We start from the raw sequence: 16712 nt of genomic DNA, 5'->3' as shown, positions 1-16712 counted from the left end.
GCTGAATAAAAAGCTACATAACTAAATAATCACAAATAATAAAAAATAAAAACTAATTGCAACTTGTCTCAAAATATCACTCTCTGCATCATACTACAAGTTAATTTAAAGGTGAACAACCCCTTTAAAGTAGAAGGAAAGGCTACAATTAAGTAAGCTTTATCAGAAAGGTCTATATAAATACACCAGTAAACCCTCTAAGTAATGCTGCTCTGAGTCCTCTGTCAAAAGAAACAGCACATTTATTTATTTCTATTGTGTACACATGGGCTTCTGTATCAGACTTCCTGTTTTCAGCTTAAACCTCCAGGGCACAGCCTTGAGCATGCTCAGTTTGCTCCTCTCCCCCTCCCTCCCTGCTGTAATCTGAGCCCAGAGCTATGAGTGAGCAGGGAGAGACTTAGGCAGGAAGTGAAGCCACACCAAGCTAATATGGCAGCTGCTATCCTAAACAAACAGAGAGCTTCTAGAGCCATTTACTCCGGTATGGTCAAGTATTCTGCAGCATAAATATAGTTACATAGTTACATAGTTACATAGTTAAATTGGGTTGAAAAAAGACAAAGTCCATCAAGTTCAACCCCTCCAAATGAAAACCCAGCATCCATACACACACCCCTCCCTACTTTTAATTAAAATTCTATATACCCATACCTATATTAACTATAGAGTTTAGTATCACAATAGCCTTTAATATTATGTCTGTCCAAAAAATCATCCAAGCCATTCTTAAAGGCATTAACTGAATCAGCCATCACAACATCACCCGGCAGTGCATTCCACAACCTCACTGTCCTGACTGTGAAGAACCCTCTACGTTGCTTCAAATGAAAGTTCTTTTCTTCTAGTCTAAAGGGGTGGCCTCTGGTACGGTGATCCACTTTATGGGTAAAAAGGTCCCCTGCCATTTGTCTATAATGTCCTCTAATGTACTTGTAAAGTGTAATCATGTCCCCTCGCAAGCGCCTTTTTTCCAGAGAAAACAACCCCAACCTTGACAGTCTACCCTCATAATTTAAGTCTTCCGTCCCTCTAACCAATTTAGTTGCACGTCTCTGCACTCTCTCCAGCTCATTTATATCCCTCTTAAGGACTGGAGTCCAAAACTGAACTGCATACTCCAGATGAGGCCTTACCAGGGACCTATAAAGAGGCATAATTATGTTTTCATCCCTTGAGTTAATGCCCTTTTTTATGCAAGACAGAACTTTATTTGCTTTAGTAGCCACAGAATGACACTGCCCAGAATTAGACAACGTGTTATCTACAAAGACCCCTAGATCCTTCTCATTTAAGGAAACTCCCAACACACTGCCATTTAGTGTATAACTTGCATTTATATTATTTTTGCCAAAGTGCATAACCTTGCATTTATCAACATTGAACCTCATTTTCCAGTTTGCTGCCCAGTTTTCCAGTTTAGACAGATCACTTTGCAAAGTGGCAGCATCCTGCATGGAACCTATAGTTCTGCACAATTTAGTATCATCTGCAAAAATAGAAACAGTACTTTCAATGCCCACCTCCAGGTCATTAATAAACAAGTTGAAAAGCAAGGGACCTAGTACAGAGCCCTGTGGTACTCCACTAACAACACTGGTCCAATTAGAAAATGTTCCATTTACCACCACTCTTTGTAGTCTATCTTTTAGCCAGTTCGCTATCCAGGTACAAATACTATGTTCCAGGCCAACATTCCTTAATTTAACCAGTAACCTTTTGTGTGGCACTGTATCAAATGCTTTAGCAAAGTCTAAGTAAATCACATCCACTGCCATCCCAGAATCGAGGTCTCTACTTACATTCTCGTAAAAAGAAATTAAGTTAGTCTGGCAAGATCTATTACGCATAAAACCATGCTGGCACAAACTCATAGTGTTATAGCTTGCACTATTATGGCTAATATATTGGCAATAAAGTGCTTCTGTAGTTTTCCTTCTCCTTTAAGAAGCAAACTGCTGAATTCAAACTTGAGGGCTGAGCTCTGTCCACCAACAGGCACTGTAACAGCTCTTCTGGATAGAAAGTAGTAAGGGGCAGCATGAGTTTACTGTATCAAATCTCCCCTGTATTATCCCACAATATGCTGGAGTTGCCCCTGAAACCAACAGGAAGGATTCCCGGGATAGAGGAAAAAAAAACCCAACTTACTAAAGATTTAACATCAACATTTGGCTTAAATAACATCTTAATACAATGAAATCCAATTAAGGCACACTGACACAACCTGCACTGGATAACCAAGAAATGAAAATAAAATATTAATGAAATTTGTAGTACAGTAGGTTGGGATGTCTGCTTGATGACTAGCATGCGGCTCATTAATAAAACCATACAGTATGTACAGCTCTGCTTTCAGATCTCTACTTCAAACAGGAGGAAAAAAAGGAATATTTTAGTTTAAGGTTATTGCAGAGAAAGCATTTTGCCCTCAGCATCAAAGGGGCACGTGAGATGAACATAGTTAAAAGTACATATTTCATTGTGAAAATGGTTGTATATTTTAGAATACACCAAAAGTTGAAGGCTGCCAGGGGATACTTCTAATTTAACTCAACAGCTGAACAGACACAAGCAGTGGTGTAACTAGATCTTACTGGGCCCCAAATTTTTTAGCAGTTGACTTGTTTTACCAATATTTATTGAAACTGTATATGAATTAGGGCCTCATGGGGCCCCTATACCTCCTGGGCCCCCCTGCAGCCGCAGGGTCTGCTTCCTCTATAGTTACGCCCCTGGACACAAGTCGGGTGCATTGATCTGGACAATACTGGCTGCCTACAGTGGATACTGGGTCTGTATCACAACATAATGTATATCAGCCAGCAGCAAATAATGATCACCTACTTATGCCACCTACTTAGGGTGGGTACTGACCATACAATAGAAAATTATCTTTTCATCCTGTTTTGGTGGCTGATTAAAACTTGCCATAGGCTGAGCTGTCTGTATATTAGGCCACATAAGGATATTAACATACTCCATATAACATATTTGAGGGATTGGTGGGGCTAAGTGGTTAAAAAGCCACCATACTTCAACATGAATTGTTACTAAAAAGGAATAACTATGCTGCTATGGTTAATTAGTATCTTTTTGTAATAAACTGTCATCACACTGTGATCTATCCTGTACTCATGGAAGGCCATAAACCAGCATAAAAAATTTTGGGTTGGGAAAAAAACGTGATAAAATCTAGTGAAAACCCCGAATCACTCAATCTTTTCAGGTTATCCCTTGAAAACCCAAATTTTTCAGATTATCGGACAAAACCCAGAGCAGATAATGATATCTTTAGATTGTAAAAGGGGCATCTACCACTGACTTATACAGTGAATGACCTCAACAGGTATGAGATGGCGGATTTTCAGATTTTGGACTTTTTGCAGCTTCGGGGTATAATAAATATAGAAAAATTCAAGATTTTTTTTTTTCCTCTAAAATTTCAAGTTTTTGCCAAAAAAACCTTGACCAGAATAAATCGAGCTGTAGTAAATAACACCCTTTGTGTTGTTATGTCTTATCTATTTTTATCTATTTATTTTAATTTTGTACATACATGGCATGGGTCTAATGGATGTTTGCCTTTTTAAAATAAGTTTATGGGGCTGTTTCTTTCCTCCAGGGATTCCAAACGCTACTAAGGGGCTTATTTATCATGCTATGCAAAAAGTAGAGCGAAGAATTAGATTCAATTTCAACAGTTAGAAAACAAAAGGAAAGATGTGATTGGTTTCTGAGCACCGGTAATGTTTCTCTCCACTTTTTGCATTTCATGATAAATAGACCCCTAAGTTCAACGTCAGACTGGGCCGGCGGGATTCAGGGAAAAAACTTGGTGGGCCCCAGCCCTTGTAGGCCCAGACTTACTCCACCAGTGTGACCTCCGCTCCTCCTGGTTGCTCGGCTCCACCCACTTGCCCCACCCACTCCAGCCTCTTGCCCCACCCACAAATGAGTGAGAAGTAGGTACGGGCTGCAAGGGGGCGGGAGAGGGCAGAGGGGTGTTTGCTGGGGAGGGGGGTCTGGGACTTGGGAGGGGGGTTATGGGGGCCCTGATGTGGCAGCCCCGGTGGGCTCTGACCCCCCCAGTCCGACCCTGCCTAAGTTCTCCAAAACTGCCATGAAATCTAGGTTACCCACCCAGGAATGGTAAATTGAGACATGAAGAAACACCTTTAATCTCCTTTTCACTATGTTGAAAGCATTATCACACGCATGCACACACACACACAATTTTTTTTTCAGGCCTTGAAAAACGTCGCTGATTCCTATGTTTTAATACAACTTTTTTCATTTCCAAAGACCCTTGGTGTGTGTGTGTGTAAAAAAGATGTAAAAAAATGGATGCAACCTAAAAAGTAAGATTTAAATTTAAATTTTTTTTATTAGTCTTGTTATATATGTGCTAAGATAGACCAGTTTGTAGAAATGTAAATTCTTCCCCTAATGTCAGTCGTAATATATGCTATTATATTTGTAACTGAAATCTAGACCTACTTTTGTTTCAGACTACATTTTTTTATTTTTATATGTTTTTTATTATTAAGTCAAATTGGCAAATAGTACTGAAACTGATATTCTACAATCTTTATTTATACCACATCTCTAAAGCCTTATGCATTTCGTGTCCATATGACCCTACCACTTCCCCCCCAGCTCTGCTCTTTTAAAAAAATATATTTTTATATAGGCACCCGAGTGTCCTGCCCTTAAAGATGCTGCCCTTTGCCCTTGGCACAGACCCTCATGTACCTAAACATAAATATTGCCCTGGTCACTAGCCAACATGTTATAATGCTATAATACTAATAACTCTGTTGTAATAACTCTGTTGTTGGGTTTCTTCAAATCTACTGTGTGTTTCTAATGTGTCTCATTTACTAATTGTGCATGCACTGACTAATAAACAGCCGGAATTTACATATAGAAATCACCTGTACAGACTGGACCTCTTTCTAGTGTACTAGATCATGGCCTAGAGTGAAGGCAAGGGAAAGATTCCTTCTCCAGAACCATAATAATATATAACTGAGCAAGAACCTTTGTTTATAATTGCACTTGCCCTACCCCAATGTAGTCTCTTCAGTCATTCCATAGCTCATGAGCTAGGCCCCAGCTTTATCCTGATTTTATTCACTCTGACATATGTGTGCCAGCTCTTGTTTGACTCTCACTGCAGATGCCAGTCTCTGTCCCATTCACCCTGATTGAACCTAATTATCATGGTAGATCAGTAGAGCTGCATACAGTGATATAACTGGATGTGGCAGAATGAAATCAACCTTATTAGTTCAAAGGACACATGGGGAGAATTTAGAGATAAGAATACGTTGACCCCAGATGTACACTTTATTGTCACAGAAGCCTTTTCTTGCCTTGATAGCCAAATTATTGGTCATCGTGGTTGGACCCTATTCATAACCAGGTTCTTGATCTCTTAACCACAGATTGTTCTACATCCCCCTCAGTGTAGGAAATAATTCCATGTTCTCTTGCGTCTCTTCCTGGAGTGATGTATCTTCCCTTGGCAGCACTCATTTTTGTATCCTCTCTGCTTCGTGAGTCTGAATTAGAATTAGGGATCCACCGCATCTGCGTTCCCTTTGGAATTGTGTCAAATCTCAATACAATTTGCAGGATTCAGACAGATGTTCTGTTCAGCCAAACCAGATCTGAACCCTACACATATTTATAACCACACAAGGCATGGGGACTCTGCTTTACACTTAATCTTTTATATATCTAGTTATGTATTCAGTCTTTAATAAATGATGTATTAATATCTTAGCTCCCCCACCATTCAGATTACACATTTCCAATTTTTCTAACTAATACACTTTTTGTGAGCTAATCTTATTTTACAGCTTCAAATATAACACAGATATCTCTACCCCCGACCTTGTTCCTGCAATGTAATAAAGAACATCTATCAAGTGTTCTTACTTTGGTATTTCCAATACTGAATTTCTTATATTTTTTTTATCTGACCCTGGCCTAATTTGTCAACTCAAGTCAAGAAACAAAATGGAATTTGTCCATAACATGAAATACTTTTGTAAAATGTGCTTTTTCTCTCCCCACTGACATGAATACAGGTAAGTTTTCCAGATGTCTACTCTCAGAACAACCTAACTCTCACCTTTCCCACCTTCTGAGCATTGTGTAGTTACCACATCATGGACAAGCCTTGCCACTTTTGCCACTGTCAGGCATGTAAAGCTGGTGGAGAAAACACTAATATGGCCTACTATCACCTGTCTTGGTATAAGGCAATATCAGTGTTTTCTCAACATCTGTGACAGTATCGGAAAAAAAACAAACCAGTGGCCTCATGTCCCTCTTATCACAACCTTGTAGACTATTACTTTGTTTACATGCAAAAAGTAGAGTTGAATAAACTCGTTGTACGTTTTATTTTAATTGCATCATTTACTAATTTACTGATTACTTTACTGATAATGTTGGAGAACAATACAAGCATGAAAAAAGTTTGTGGGGATCCAATTATGGGCTGTGATTGGCTATTTGTAGCCCCTATGTGGACTCTACAGGAGGCTTGTTTAGCAATAAGTCTGTTTTTTATGCAATCAACGTTTGCCTCCAAGCCTGGAATTCAAAATAATTACCTGCCTTGAGGCCCCTTAGAACAATATCAAAGGGGTTGGTGAGTAACATGCTGCTCTTGAGCCACGGGTTGGGGACCATTGGATTAGACCAGAAGGTCTAATAAGGAATAAGGAATACTGGAAAGAGCTATTGAAGACTCCATGTCCAACAAAGGCAGATTCAAAGTGGTAGGATACTAAAACAAATAAGGTTTCTTAAAATAACTTGCCACCTAGGTCCTTTAGTTTTAAATATTGCTTACTGTAAAGTTGCTCATGAAGTTAAGCTGACTATACATTGCCAGATCTACTCATTTGGTGAGGTTGTCAAACAAGTGGACCAGTGCTCAATTTGGCCATCAACATGCTGGGCCAATTTGGCTGATCCAATCATTGGTCTGAGACAGAGGGATCAATACAAAATTATAAAGAAAGTTCCTTATTTCCATGAGAGGAAGCTCATAAAAAAAGTAAAATGTTTGCAATAGTTCTTTTAATGACAGTGAGGGGCAAAATTAACAAAATTCAGTTTCTTACTAACGTGCAAAACAACTGGAATGCAGTGAAATTCCTTTCTACCCTTTCTTTGAGTTTGACAAATTATGAATTACTATCATAAACTCATAAGAAAAAAAATAGGTCAATCTCCCATTGAGTTCTACATGAACTTGCTGGCTTTTAGATGCAAAATTTTGATTTTTTTTTTTTTGGAATTTTTAATTTTTCATGCTTGAAACTCAGATTCACAATTCTTGTCTACGAAAAACGCAGTAAATTTACAATTATGAATGTTGATAAATTTACCCTTTAAACCATAGCTGTATTTTCAACGTATGTTGCTCTACTTGCTGCAAGCATCCAGTGGCATATATTGCAATATATCTGTAGGGGACCTAAAGGATTAATTCTACTAATGCCTTGGAGGAATTACAGTATGTTCTCCCTTAGATCAGTGATCCCCAGCCTTTTTTACCCATGAACAACATTCAGATGTAAAAAGAGTCAGGAAGCAACACAAGCATGAAAATTTTTCCTATATAGTGTAAAATAAGGGTTGTGATTGGCCATTTGGTAGCCCCTATGTGGACTGGCAGCCTACAGTAGGCTCTGTTTGGCAGTATAGTGGATTTTTATTCAACAAAAACTCCAAGTCTCCAAGTCAGGAATTCAAAAATAATCACATGCTTTGAAGCCACTGGGAGCAACATCCAAGGGGTTTGTGGTTCCACTGCCATAGATCATAGGTAGTGTGAGTTGTTGCTGTCGTTATACCTATCCTATGTAGCTTACAACTGTACCGTTTGCTAGACAGTAATCTGTTGTCTCGTTTCTACACCTAATGCACAGGGTTCTACCTGATTTCAATAAGGAGTTGGATCCATTAGGACACAAACCTTTCTATTGAGGCTCCAGTCTCCATAGCCATGTGTTCCCTGATATCATCCAGCCCAGGGAACACATGGCTAGGGAGACTGGAGCCTCAATAGAAAGGTTTGTGCCCTAGTGGGTCCAACTGCTTATTGAAATCAGGTAGAACCCTGTGCATTAGGTTTAGAAAGTAGACAACAGATTACTGTCTAGCAAACTGTACAGTTGTAAGCTACATAGGATAGGTAGAACGAGCAGAATTGGATCCATCAAGGAGAAGTTTGTAGATAGTTTCTCCTGGGCAATACCATGCCAAAAGTGAGGGAACATTTAGCTGGAGAGAGACAGTTGTCAGGTCCCTGAGATACTTCCATTGGACTAGTAGGATATGTCACTATTGATTAAGGAGATTGATTCATAGTATTTGCTGATTATTGCCTCATGGTGGGCTGTGCAGTACCTGCTGCTAATGTCCCAATTTGATGTTCAAGAACCACTTGAGCCTTTTATTGTTTCAAGCAAATGTATGTGTTGAGATTTATAGTTCAGTTTTATCTGACCCCCTCCTTCACCCATTGATGGGCTTGTCTAAAAAAAAAGAGGGTTGTAAATACAATGTTCTGCCTGGGGCAGCTTAATTTAGACAATACAGCCAAGAGATATTTACATATTCTTTCCAGGAAGGAATTACAATGGAGCTGAATGCTGAATCCAGACAATGATAGTGAGTAATCTAGGCAGAGGTTATGGTCACATATATGTGACGGATAAAATGAATGTGAAGAAATAAATATGCCTGACATGAGCCTGTCCTTGCTTTGGAAAATACCAGAGAAGAGTTGGCAACATTAGCAGAAAAGCATCTTACAGTATTTTATAGGGTATGTGAAAGGAACCATAATACATACAAACATCTTCTTCCCATCTGGCAGCATAGCTGAAATTCTTGAGAAAGCATATTGGATTTGTTATGTTGGAATCGGTACATTGGCTAGTCAGGATACATTCTACCTTAGCAGCTTAGTTAAGGAAATACATTAATACCACATTCATGATATACAGTACAGTGGTCACTCCTATGTCACAGGCAGGTCTGGACTGAGAATTAAAATAGGCCCTGGCATTTCAGGGACACAGAGGCCCAATAAGCCCACATAGAGGCCCAAACATTCCCCACCAGCCCACTAAATACTGACTTTCTATGGGACCTTATAGCAGCCCCTCTGGCATTTGCCAGAACCCATAGGCAATGAGTGAAGACAGTCCTGTGCGTATAATACCAAGGTTCTGGGACAAGGTAGTTAACGGTTTATTTCTCAATTAAGAACAATATTTGTTTTAATGGTGCAAAGATTTGGAAGTAATAAAACATGAGCAATCATTTGCTATCTACAAGTGTAATATGCAATGTAAAGTGCAATATTTATGGGGGGGGGCAGGTAGGGGTAGGCACGAGGTCACCCCACTCCTTTCCCATCCCCTAACTTGTATGCAGGCAATAAGGACAGGGTGGGCTTGCACCCCTGATGCTGCAGTTGGCACCTTTTGCAAAAAAATTTTTATCCAGTCCATAGTGCAGACCAAATCCAATCTTGAAAGAAGTAACATAGTTACATAGGTACATAGTTACATAGTAAGTTAGGTTGAAAAAAGACACCTACTCATCAAGTTCAACCTTTTAAGTCTGTGATATCATCCAGCCCAGGTACAGGCTGGAGAGCCATCCTATTGGCTGGGCGCCCCAGTGCATCCTTGGGAGAGGGGGAGTGCCTGACTTTGGCGCCAAATGTACAGGGTTTCCGACTTATAAAGGGATCCCTGCTGCAGCAGCTAGAGAGATCCAGATCTGTGGAGTGTGGCCAAGCTATTTGAAAGAATTTTCCAGGGAGAAGGAAAAGGAAAGGGCTGCATTTTGCTCTGCTTTGAGAAAGTATTTGGGCATCAGGGAGAGACAGTTTCTACCTCATGCCTGTAGATACTTTGGCCACTGTGTGTTCCCCAGAGTGAGGAACACTTGCTCGTGCACCTGCCACGCGGGAGCGGCTACTACTTTCAAAGGGAAAGGAACCTTGGGGCAGTTAGTTCTACCTGGGACATAAGAGCTCTTGGGGAAGGGACATTGAACTGACCAGATTTATCCACCCAGAGTGGAGTGTGGGAATGTGGAATTGAAAGACTATGCCAGGGGTTGATATTCCACGCAGGTTCTCCAAAGCAAAGTTATATTATGTTATATGTATTTACAGTTATTGCAAACAGTTTTACATAAAGTTTATATTTGTTCTACTGCAAACTGTGTTTTATTTTTCCTAGTGGAACCACCCCTGAGGTGTGCTCCTCACTGTTCCCTAGGTGGAGGCACTGCACTGTAAATCTCAGTTCCCAGTACTTTTCATACGCAAAAGGGACTCTGGATTGCCAAGGGTTAATTGCTATTTAAAGAGACAGTAACCAAATTGGGGTTATTTCTGTATATAACCTGCCTAACTGCTAGTTGATCCAGAGGAAGGCAAAAAAAACCCCCATCTGGAGCCTTTCCAATTTGCCACAAAGAGGGGTAAAATCCTTTCTGACTCCAAGATGGCAATTGGACTAGTCCCTGGCTCAACTTGTACTATGAGCTATCTTCCATAACCCTGTATTCCCTCACTTGCTAAAAAGCCATTCAATCCCTTCTTAAAGCTATCTAATGTATCAGCCTGTACAACTGATTCAGGGAGAGAATTCCACATCTTCACAGCTCTCACTGTAAAAAACCCCTTCCGAATATTTAGGCAGAACCTATTTTCTTCTAATCGGAATGGGTGACTTTGTGTCAGATGGAAAGACCTACTGGTAAATAAAGCATTAGAGAGATTATTATATGATCCCCTTATATATTGATACATAGTTATCATATCACACCTTAAGCGCCTCTTCTCCAGTGTGAACATCCCAAATTTGGCCAGTCTTTCCTCATAGCTGAGATTTTTGATATCTTTTGCCAGCTTAGTTGCCCTTCTCTGTACCCTCTCTTATTCAATAATGTCCTGTTGGAGCACTAGTAGTGGCGTAACTACCTGGGGAGCAGGGGGTGCGATTGGGCCAGGGCCCGTCCCCCTCTAGTTACGCCTCTGAGCACTGGAGACCAAAACTGTACGGCATATTCTTGCTCAATGAGTACTAAGGGGCATGCTTGGGAGACCCAGTTATATTACTGTAAGGCTGATTAGAAATCTCGAAGAGAACAGATATTTATTTTCTCCTAAGGGAGAGAGAAAGAAAGAGATTCTGAAACCCCTACCAAAGAAGAAACAATTATCACTCTTTTTAGGGGATTACAAACAGTAAAGTACCTGGATTGGGCTTTATTTGCTGGGGGATTCATTGTTTCAATCATAACAGTTCTTTCTGCCAAAGTTGACTTGTTTGTGTTTCACCTTCTTTTATTTTATATAAATGTGAAACACATTTCCCACAGCAGACACTTATACTGCTAAGAGGGGATTGCTCAGGTACTCTCATGCTCAAGTGATTGCAATATTACGTGACTAGTGTCTGCCATAGATAGCATTCTCCCCTTTTAAATGAAATGGAATGGGCTGCAATGGCATTAAAAGCTGTTGTTTTTCTACAGCTTATAAAGGTTGTACAGCTAGTACACCCTCTACATTATGTGTTGCATGAAGGAAGTATGTAAAAAATCTGGGTGTCTGGTTAACATAAATGACTGTGCATAAATATGTGCTCTGATGTGACACAGCCAAGTACAAGCATGATGTGAAATCCATAGCAGTCTCTAACAGTACATATATTTTTTTGCTGCATGTCTAATTCTGTTATTTATTTCAGCAAGGCATGCAGTTGTGCAGTTTAATATTGGCAGGAATGCGTGCTAACACTGAGGAGATGATGAATTCTGAGGGTAACTGTCAGAGGAATGAGGAGTGGGTGGGAATCACAGGACTTTCCTGGGCTCAAATCAATTCCATGCGTTTATATAAGAGGCAGTATTGTTACTTTGTTCTATAAGAGGCAGTCAGATTGAAGGGACAGAAGCTTTCATCTCCAAAGCTTTCATGAGACATCAACAAGTCAGTGATCCACACGCGCTCTCCTCTTCTCCTCTGTTCATGTCCATAAGGACTGATGGTGGGGACTGTGTGCAGCCTCTCATCCCTCTCAGCATCTCTACTCTACATCTGCATGTCTACGACTCTCTGCTCTCACAATCAGAACTCACATATGAGCTGAGATTCACGTCAAGGTTTATATCAAGGTAAGTTGGATCTATCTTCTTGAGTCTCTTAGATAAAGCATCAGTATTATCATAGTTGTTATTCAATGTATATGGGAATCTCAGGCATTTATTGTGGAAGTAGCTGATAATTAAAATTAGAAACTATACTTTAACTGCTAATACTGTATTACTCTCACTGTTGAAATGTGGGTATCGGTACTAGAGAGTAAATATTACTTTAACTGCTGAAGTATGGGTATTGGTACTGGAGAGAAAATAATATTCTCACTGCTAACATGCAGGTATTCGTACTAGAAAGCAAATATTACTCTCACTGTTAAAATGTGGGTATTGGTGCTGGAAAACAAATATTATTCTCACTGTTGTGGGTATTGGTACTAAAGAGCAAATATTATTCTCACTGTGTAAATGTGGATATTGGTAATAAAGAGTAGATTTTGCTCTTGCTGTTGACTTGTGGGTATTGGTACTGAAGAGCATATTTTACTCTTACTGCTGACATGTGTGTATTGGTACTAGAGAACTAATATTACTTTCACTGCTGAAATCTGGGTATTAGTACTGGAGAGCAAATAATATTCTCACTGCTAACATGCAGGTATTTGTACTAGAGAGCAAATACAGCATTACTCTTACTGTTGAAATGTTGAAATGTGGGTATTGGTGCTGGAAAGCAAATATTACTCTCACTGCTGACTTGTGGGTATTGGTACTGAACAGCAAATATTATTCTCACTGCGTAAATGTGGATATTGGTAATGAAGAGCAAATTTTACTCTTACTGCTGACTTGTGAGTATTGGTACTGGAGTGCAAATATTGCTGTCACTGCTGATGTGTGGGTATTGGTACTGAAGAGCAAATATTACTCTCTCTGTGAAAATGTGGATTTTGGTACTGAAGAGCAAATTTTACTCTTACAGCTGACATGTAGGTATTGGCACTGGAGAGCAAATATTACTCTCCCTGCTGACATGTGGGTATTACTACTGGAGAGCAAATATTTCTCTCACTGCTGATATGTGGATATTGGCGCTGGAGAGCAAATATCGTTTTTTACTGCTGAGATACACATTTTGGAACTGAAAAGCAAACATTGCTCTTAATTTAGTTTAGAGGCTGCTACTAGAAGGCAAAGATTTGTTATTATTGGTACAGTCATGAGACCTGTTATCCAGAATGCTCGGGACCTGGGGTTTTCCAGATAATGGATCTTTCCGTAATTTGGGTCTTCATGCCTTAAGTCAACTAGAAATTAATTTAAACATTAAATAAACCAAATAGGCTGGTTTTGCTTTCAGTAAGGATTAATTATATCTTAGTTGGGTACAAGCTACTGTTTTATAATTACAGAGAAAAAGGAAATCATTTTTAAAAATTTGGATTATTTGGTTAAAATGGAGTCTATGGAAGACAGCCATTCCATAATTCAGAGCTTTCTGGATATCGGGTTTCCGGTTAGGGATCCTATACCTGTACTATAAAGCAAATAAAAATCTTTAGTAGACAATGGTCCTGATTTATTTATGTGTGTGGGGTGGCTTGAATTTATTTTCCTTTTCAGTATAAAAGCGGTCATCATAATAGTGTCTTATTAAAAGAAAGTGCAATTCAACGGCAGATAATAAAACTGAGATGCCATAGAAGTCAATGGGAAGCATGTCTTCCGACCGTTGGCAAACGGGTAATTTTTTTTCTTTCTGTGCAAAATGGAAAATGCATAGAGAAACACTTTACCTGTGACTTTACGTGATCGTGATGAACCCAATCAAAATTTTTCAGAAATATGAGCAAAATCCTCTAAATTTATGATTTTAATACCAATAATTAGGAGATTGGTTGTGGTTATTTGCAGTTTTTCGGAAATATTCCCCATAGTGTTGCTTCCATAAAAGTCAGTAGGTGTTAGTAAAGCTAAACATGTGGAATGGTAGATACACATCAGTGCTTTTTGCAATGCTTTCAGCCCATGTGCATCTGGGTGCACCTTAAAGCATACGGAATGGAGGCCTACACTTATGTGGAACGCAGGTTAGTAGCATTGTACATAAAGGAAAAATTCTGTACATGGGGCTCATATGCTGAAACCATCAGGGGCATTTCAGCGCTCAGTGTTGCCCCCCTCGCCCCCTGCTCTTAGTATTTTCACACTGGAGCAGGTCAAGGGGGTTCTGCATCAATAGTGCAAAATTGCGCTCTCTGCACTACAAGAGCTGAAATTCTGAGTTAAAAAATTGTAGTTCCAGCTCTTTGGCTTTTTGCCACCACTGAAAACGTATGGGGTGCTGCCGTCTGATGCAATTTATTCATTTTCTACATGGAAACAGCCAACCTGGAAACCATCCATTAGCAAACTTAAGTTATAGAGATACAAAATACAGAAAGATCCCTTATCCATAAAGCTGCGGGACCCAAGCATTCCGTACATACCTGTGATGCAAGTACTGTACGTGTTTATTAGGCACTCGTGCAGTATTTCAGCAGACAAGTTATTCACTCAGTAAGTAGTGAACAAGAATAAAGGGAATGAGCTGAATGAAATGAGTGAGGAACAACATGAATTAATCATTATATTGACTAAGAAATCTGAAGCCATGGGAGGCAGTGTGTAATGGGAATGTGAGGTTAAATGTGGATTTGAAATCATTCATTCAGCAGCGCTGTGATGCTGGAACTGTGAATGCTCATTGGCTTTGCGAGGATGCGTATACTGTATATCCGCCAGTTCATATGCCAATCCCATGCAGGAGCCCGTGGGCAGCTTCGTTAATGATTTACCAATGATGAACTTCAAAATGATTGAAATAGACATTATGCTGTCAGGAATATCAAAGTCCATGAATGGTAAATTGCTTGGCATATGATGATTTGTAAAGGTAGCAATGAGCTGCATGTAAATCGTATTTATTAATCTTTATTACATCTAAACATAAAATGGGAATTATTAGGGTTCTGTGTATTTATGCCAACTGCTTTACAGCAGGAAGGTTTTGCCAAAGGGGGTTGTTTATTAAAGATTGAGTTGTGTTTTCTTGAAAAATTCGAGATTTTTGAGAAAAAACCTAAATTTTTTCGAGTTTTACTATACCCTGAAGCTGCTAAAAGCCCGAATCTGAAAAACCTGCCAAGGTGACGTCGAAATCAATGGCAGAGGTCCCTTTAACTACTTGAAGATGTTTTTTGCCTTCGTAATTTTCGATGTTTTTATGCTGGTTTGTACCCAACTGAATTCAATCGAGTTTTTTACATTTGGGTTTTCTCATAAATAAGCAAACATTCGAGTTGTGAGCTTATTCGAGGTAGAAAAAACCTCACAAACTTGACCTTTGATAAATAACCTCCTTAATATAATATTTCAGCGAGAATAAAACAATAGGTTCTAGCCCTTATTTATCAAGCTGTCGTATGGTATATTTCTGGTGCATCCATACAAATGCAATACAGAGAAGCTTTATGTTGAACCAATGCAGTGTTAGGCACAAAATATCGTATTGCCTAGCGTTCCTTTAACATAGTGGTATCTATTGTAATTCAGGTGGCAGATGAATTGTGCGATGCTGAAGTTGCAGTGGAATCCTTCTCTTTATACCTGACTATGAGAACCTGTTAAAAGTAGGACTGACCTGAATAGTATCTGAATGTCATACATGAGAATGCCCACACTATGCCCACATGTTACCCTTTATATTATTTACAACTAGATGCTCATATTGCTCCAGTATTGATGAATAGGTTGTTTAAAGGTGCACAGGCAGTGATGCTGGAATTTTTGCCAAATATTCACCATATTTATATGCAGTTAGAGCAGAGCAGGCCCAATGTAACTCAGAAAGGTCCGTGGCCCCCATCTGAGGTGGATTGAATAACTTAAAGGCTCCAGCTTGCAGCTTTATCACTGTGACTAAACTGTAACTCCCACACAGTGGCATAACTATAGAGGAAGCAGGCCCTGCAGTCACATGAGGGAACAGGGTGCCCAGATTGTGGGGTCTGCTTCCTCTAGAGCTAATAAAAAACCCTCCTCCCCAGCTGCTCTGTCTTACAGGTGAGGAAGGGGGAAACAAGTCGGACGGGAGTGGATGGAGTCGAATGGGAGTGGGCGGAGTCAGGGCTGGACAGTGGTGGGATATTGGTGGGGCATGGGTGGGATGGGAGTGGGCTCGTCGGGTGGGAATGGGTGGAGTCAGGGCAGGACAGCGGGGGACATGGGTGGGGTGTAGACGGGATGGGAGTGGGCGGAGTTGGGCTGGACAGTGGTGGGACATGGGTGGGGTGTAGGAGGGATGAGAGTGGGCGGAGCCAAGTGGGAGTGGGCGGAGTCAGGGCAGGATAACGGTAGGACATGGGTGGGGCATAGGAGAGATTGGAGTGGGCGGGAGAGAGTGTGCCGCCCTCCCTGCTAAAAAATCTACAGAGGCGCCCGGCACACTCTCTCGCATCCACTCCCATCAAGTTACACCACTGCTCCCACTTCACCAACAGCTGCAATGTGTATAA

The sequence above is a fragment of the Xenopus laevis genome, chromosome 6L (assembly GCF_017654675.1).
Source record: "Xenopus laevis strain J_2021 chromosome 6L, Xenopus_laevis_v10.1, whole genome shotgun sequence".
Classification (NCBI taxonomy): domain Eukaryota; kingdom Metazoa; phylum Chordata; class Amphibia; order Anura; family Pipidae; genus Xenopus; species Xenopus laevis.
This window is presented reverse-complemented; position numbering follows the sequence as displayed.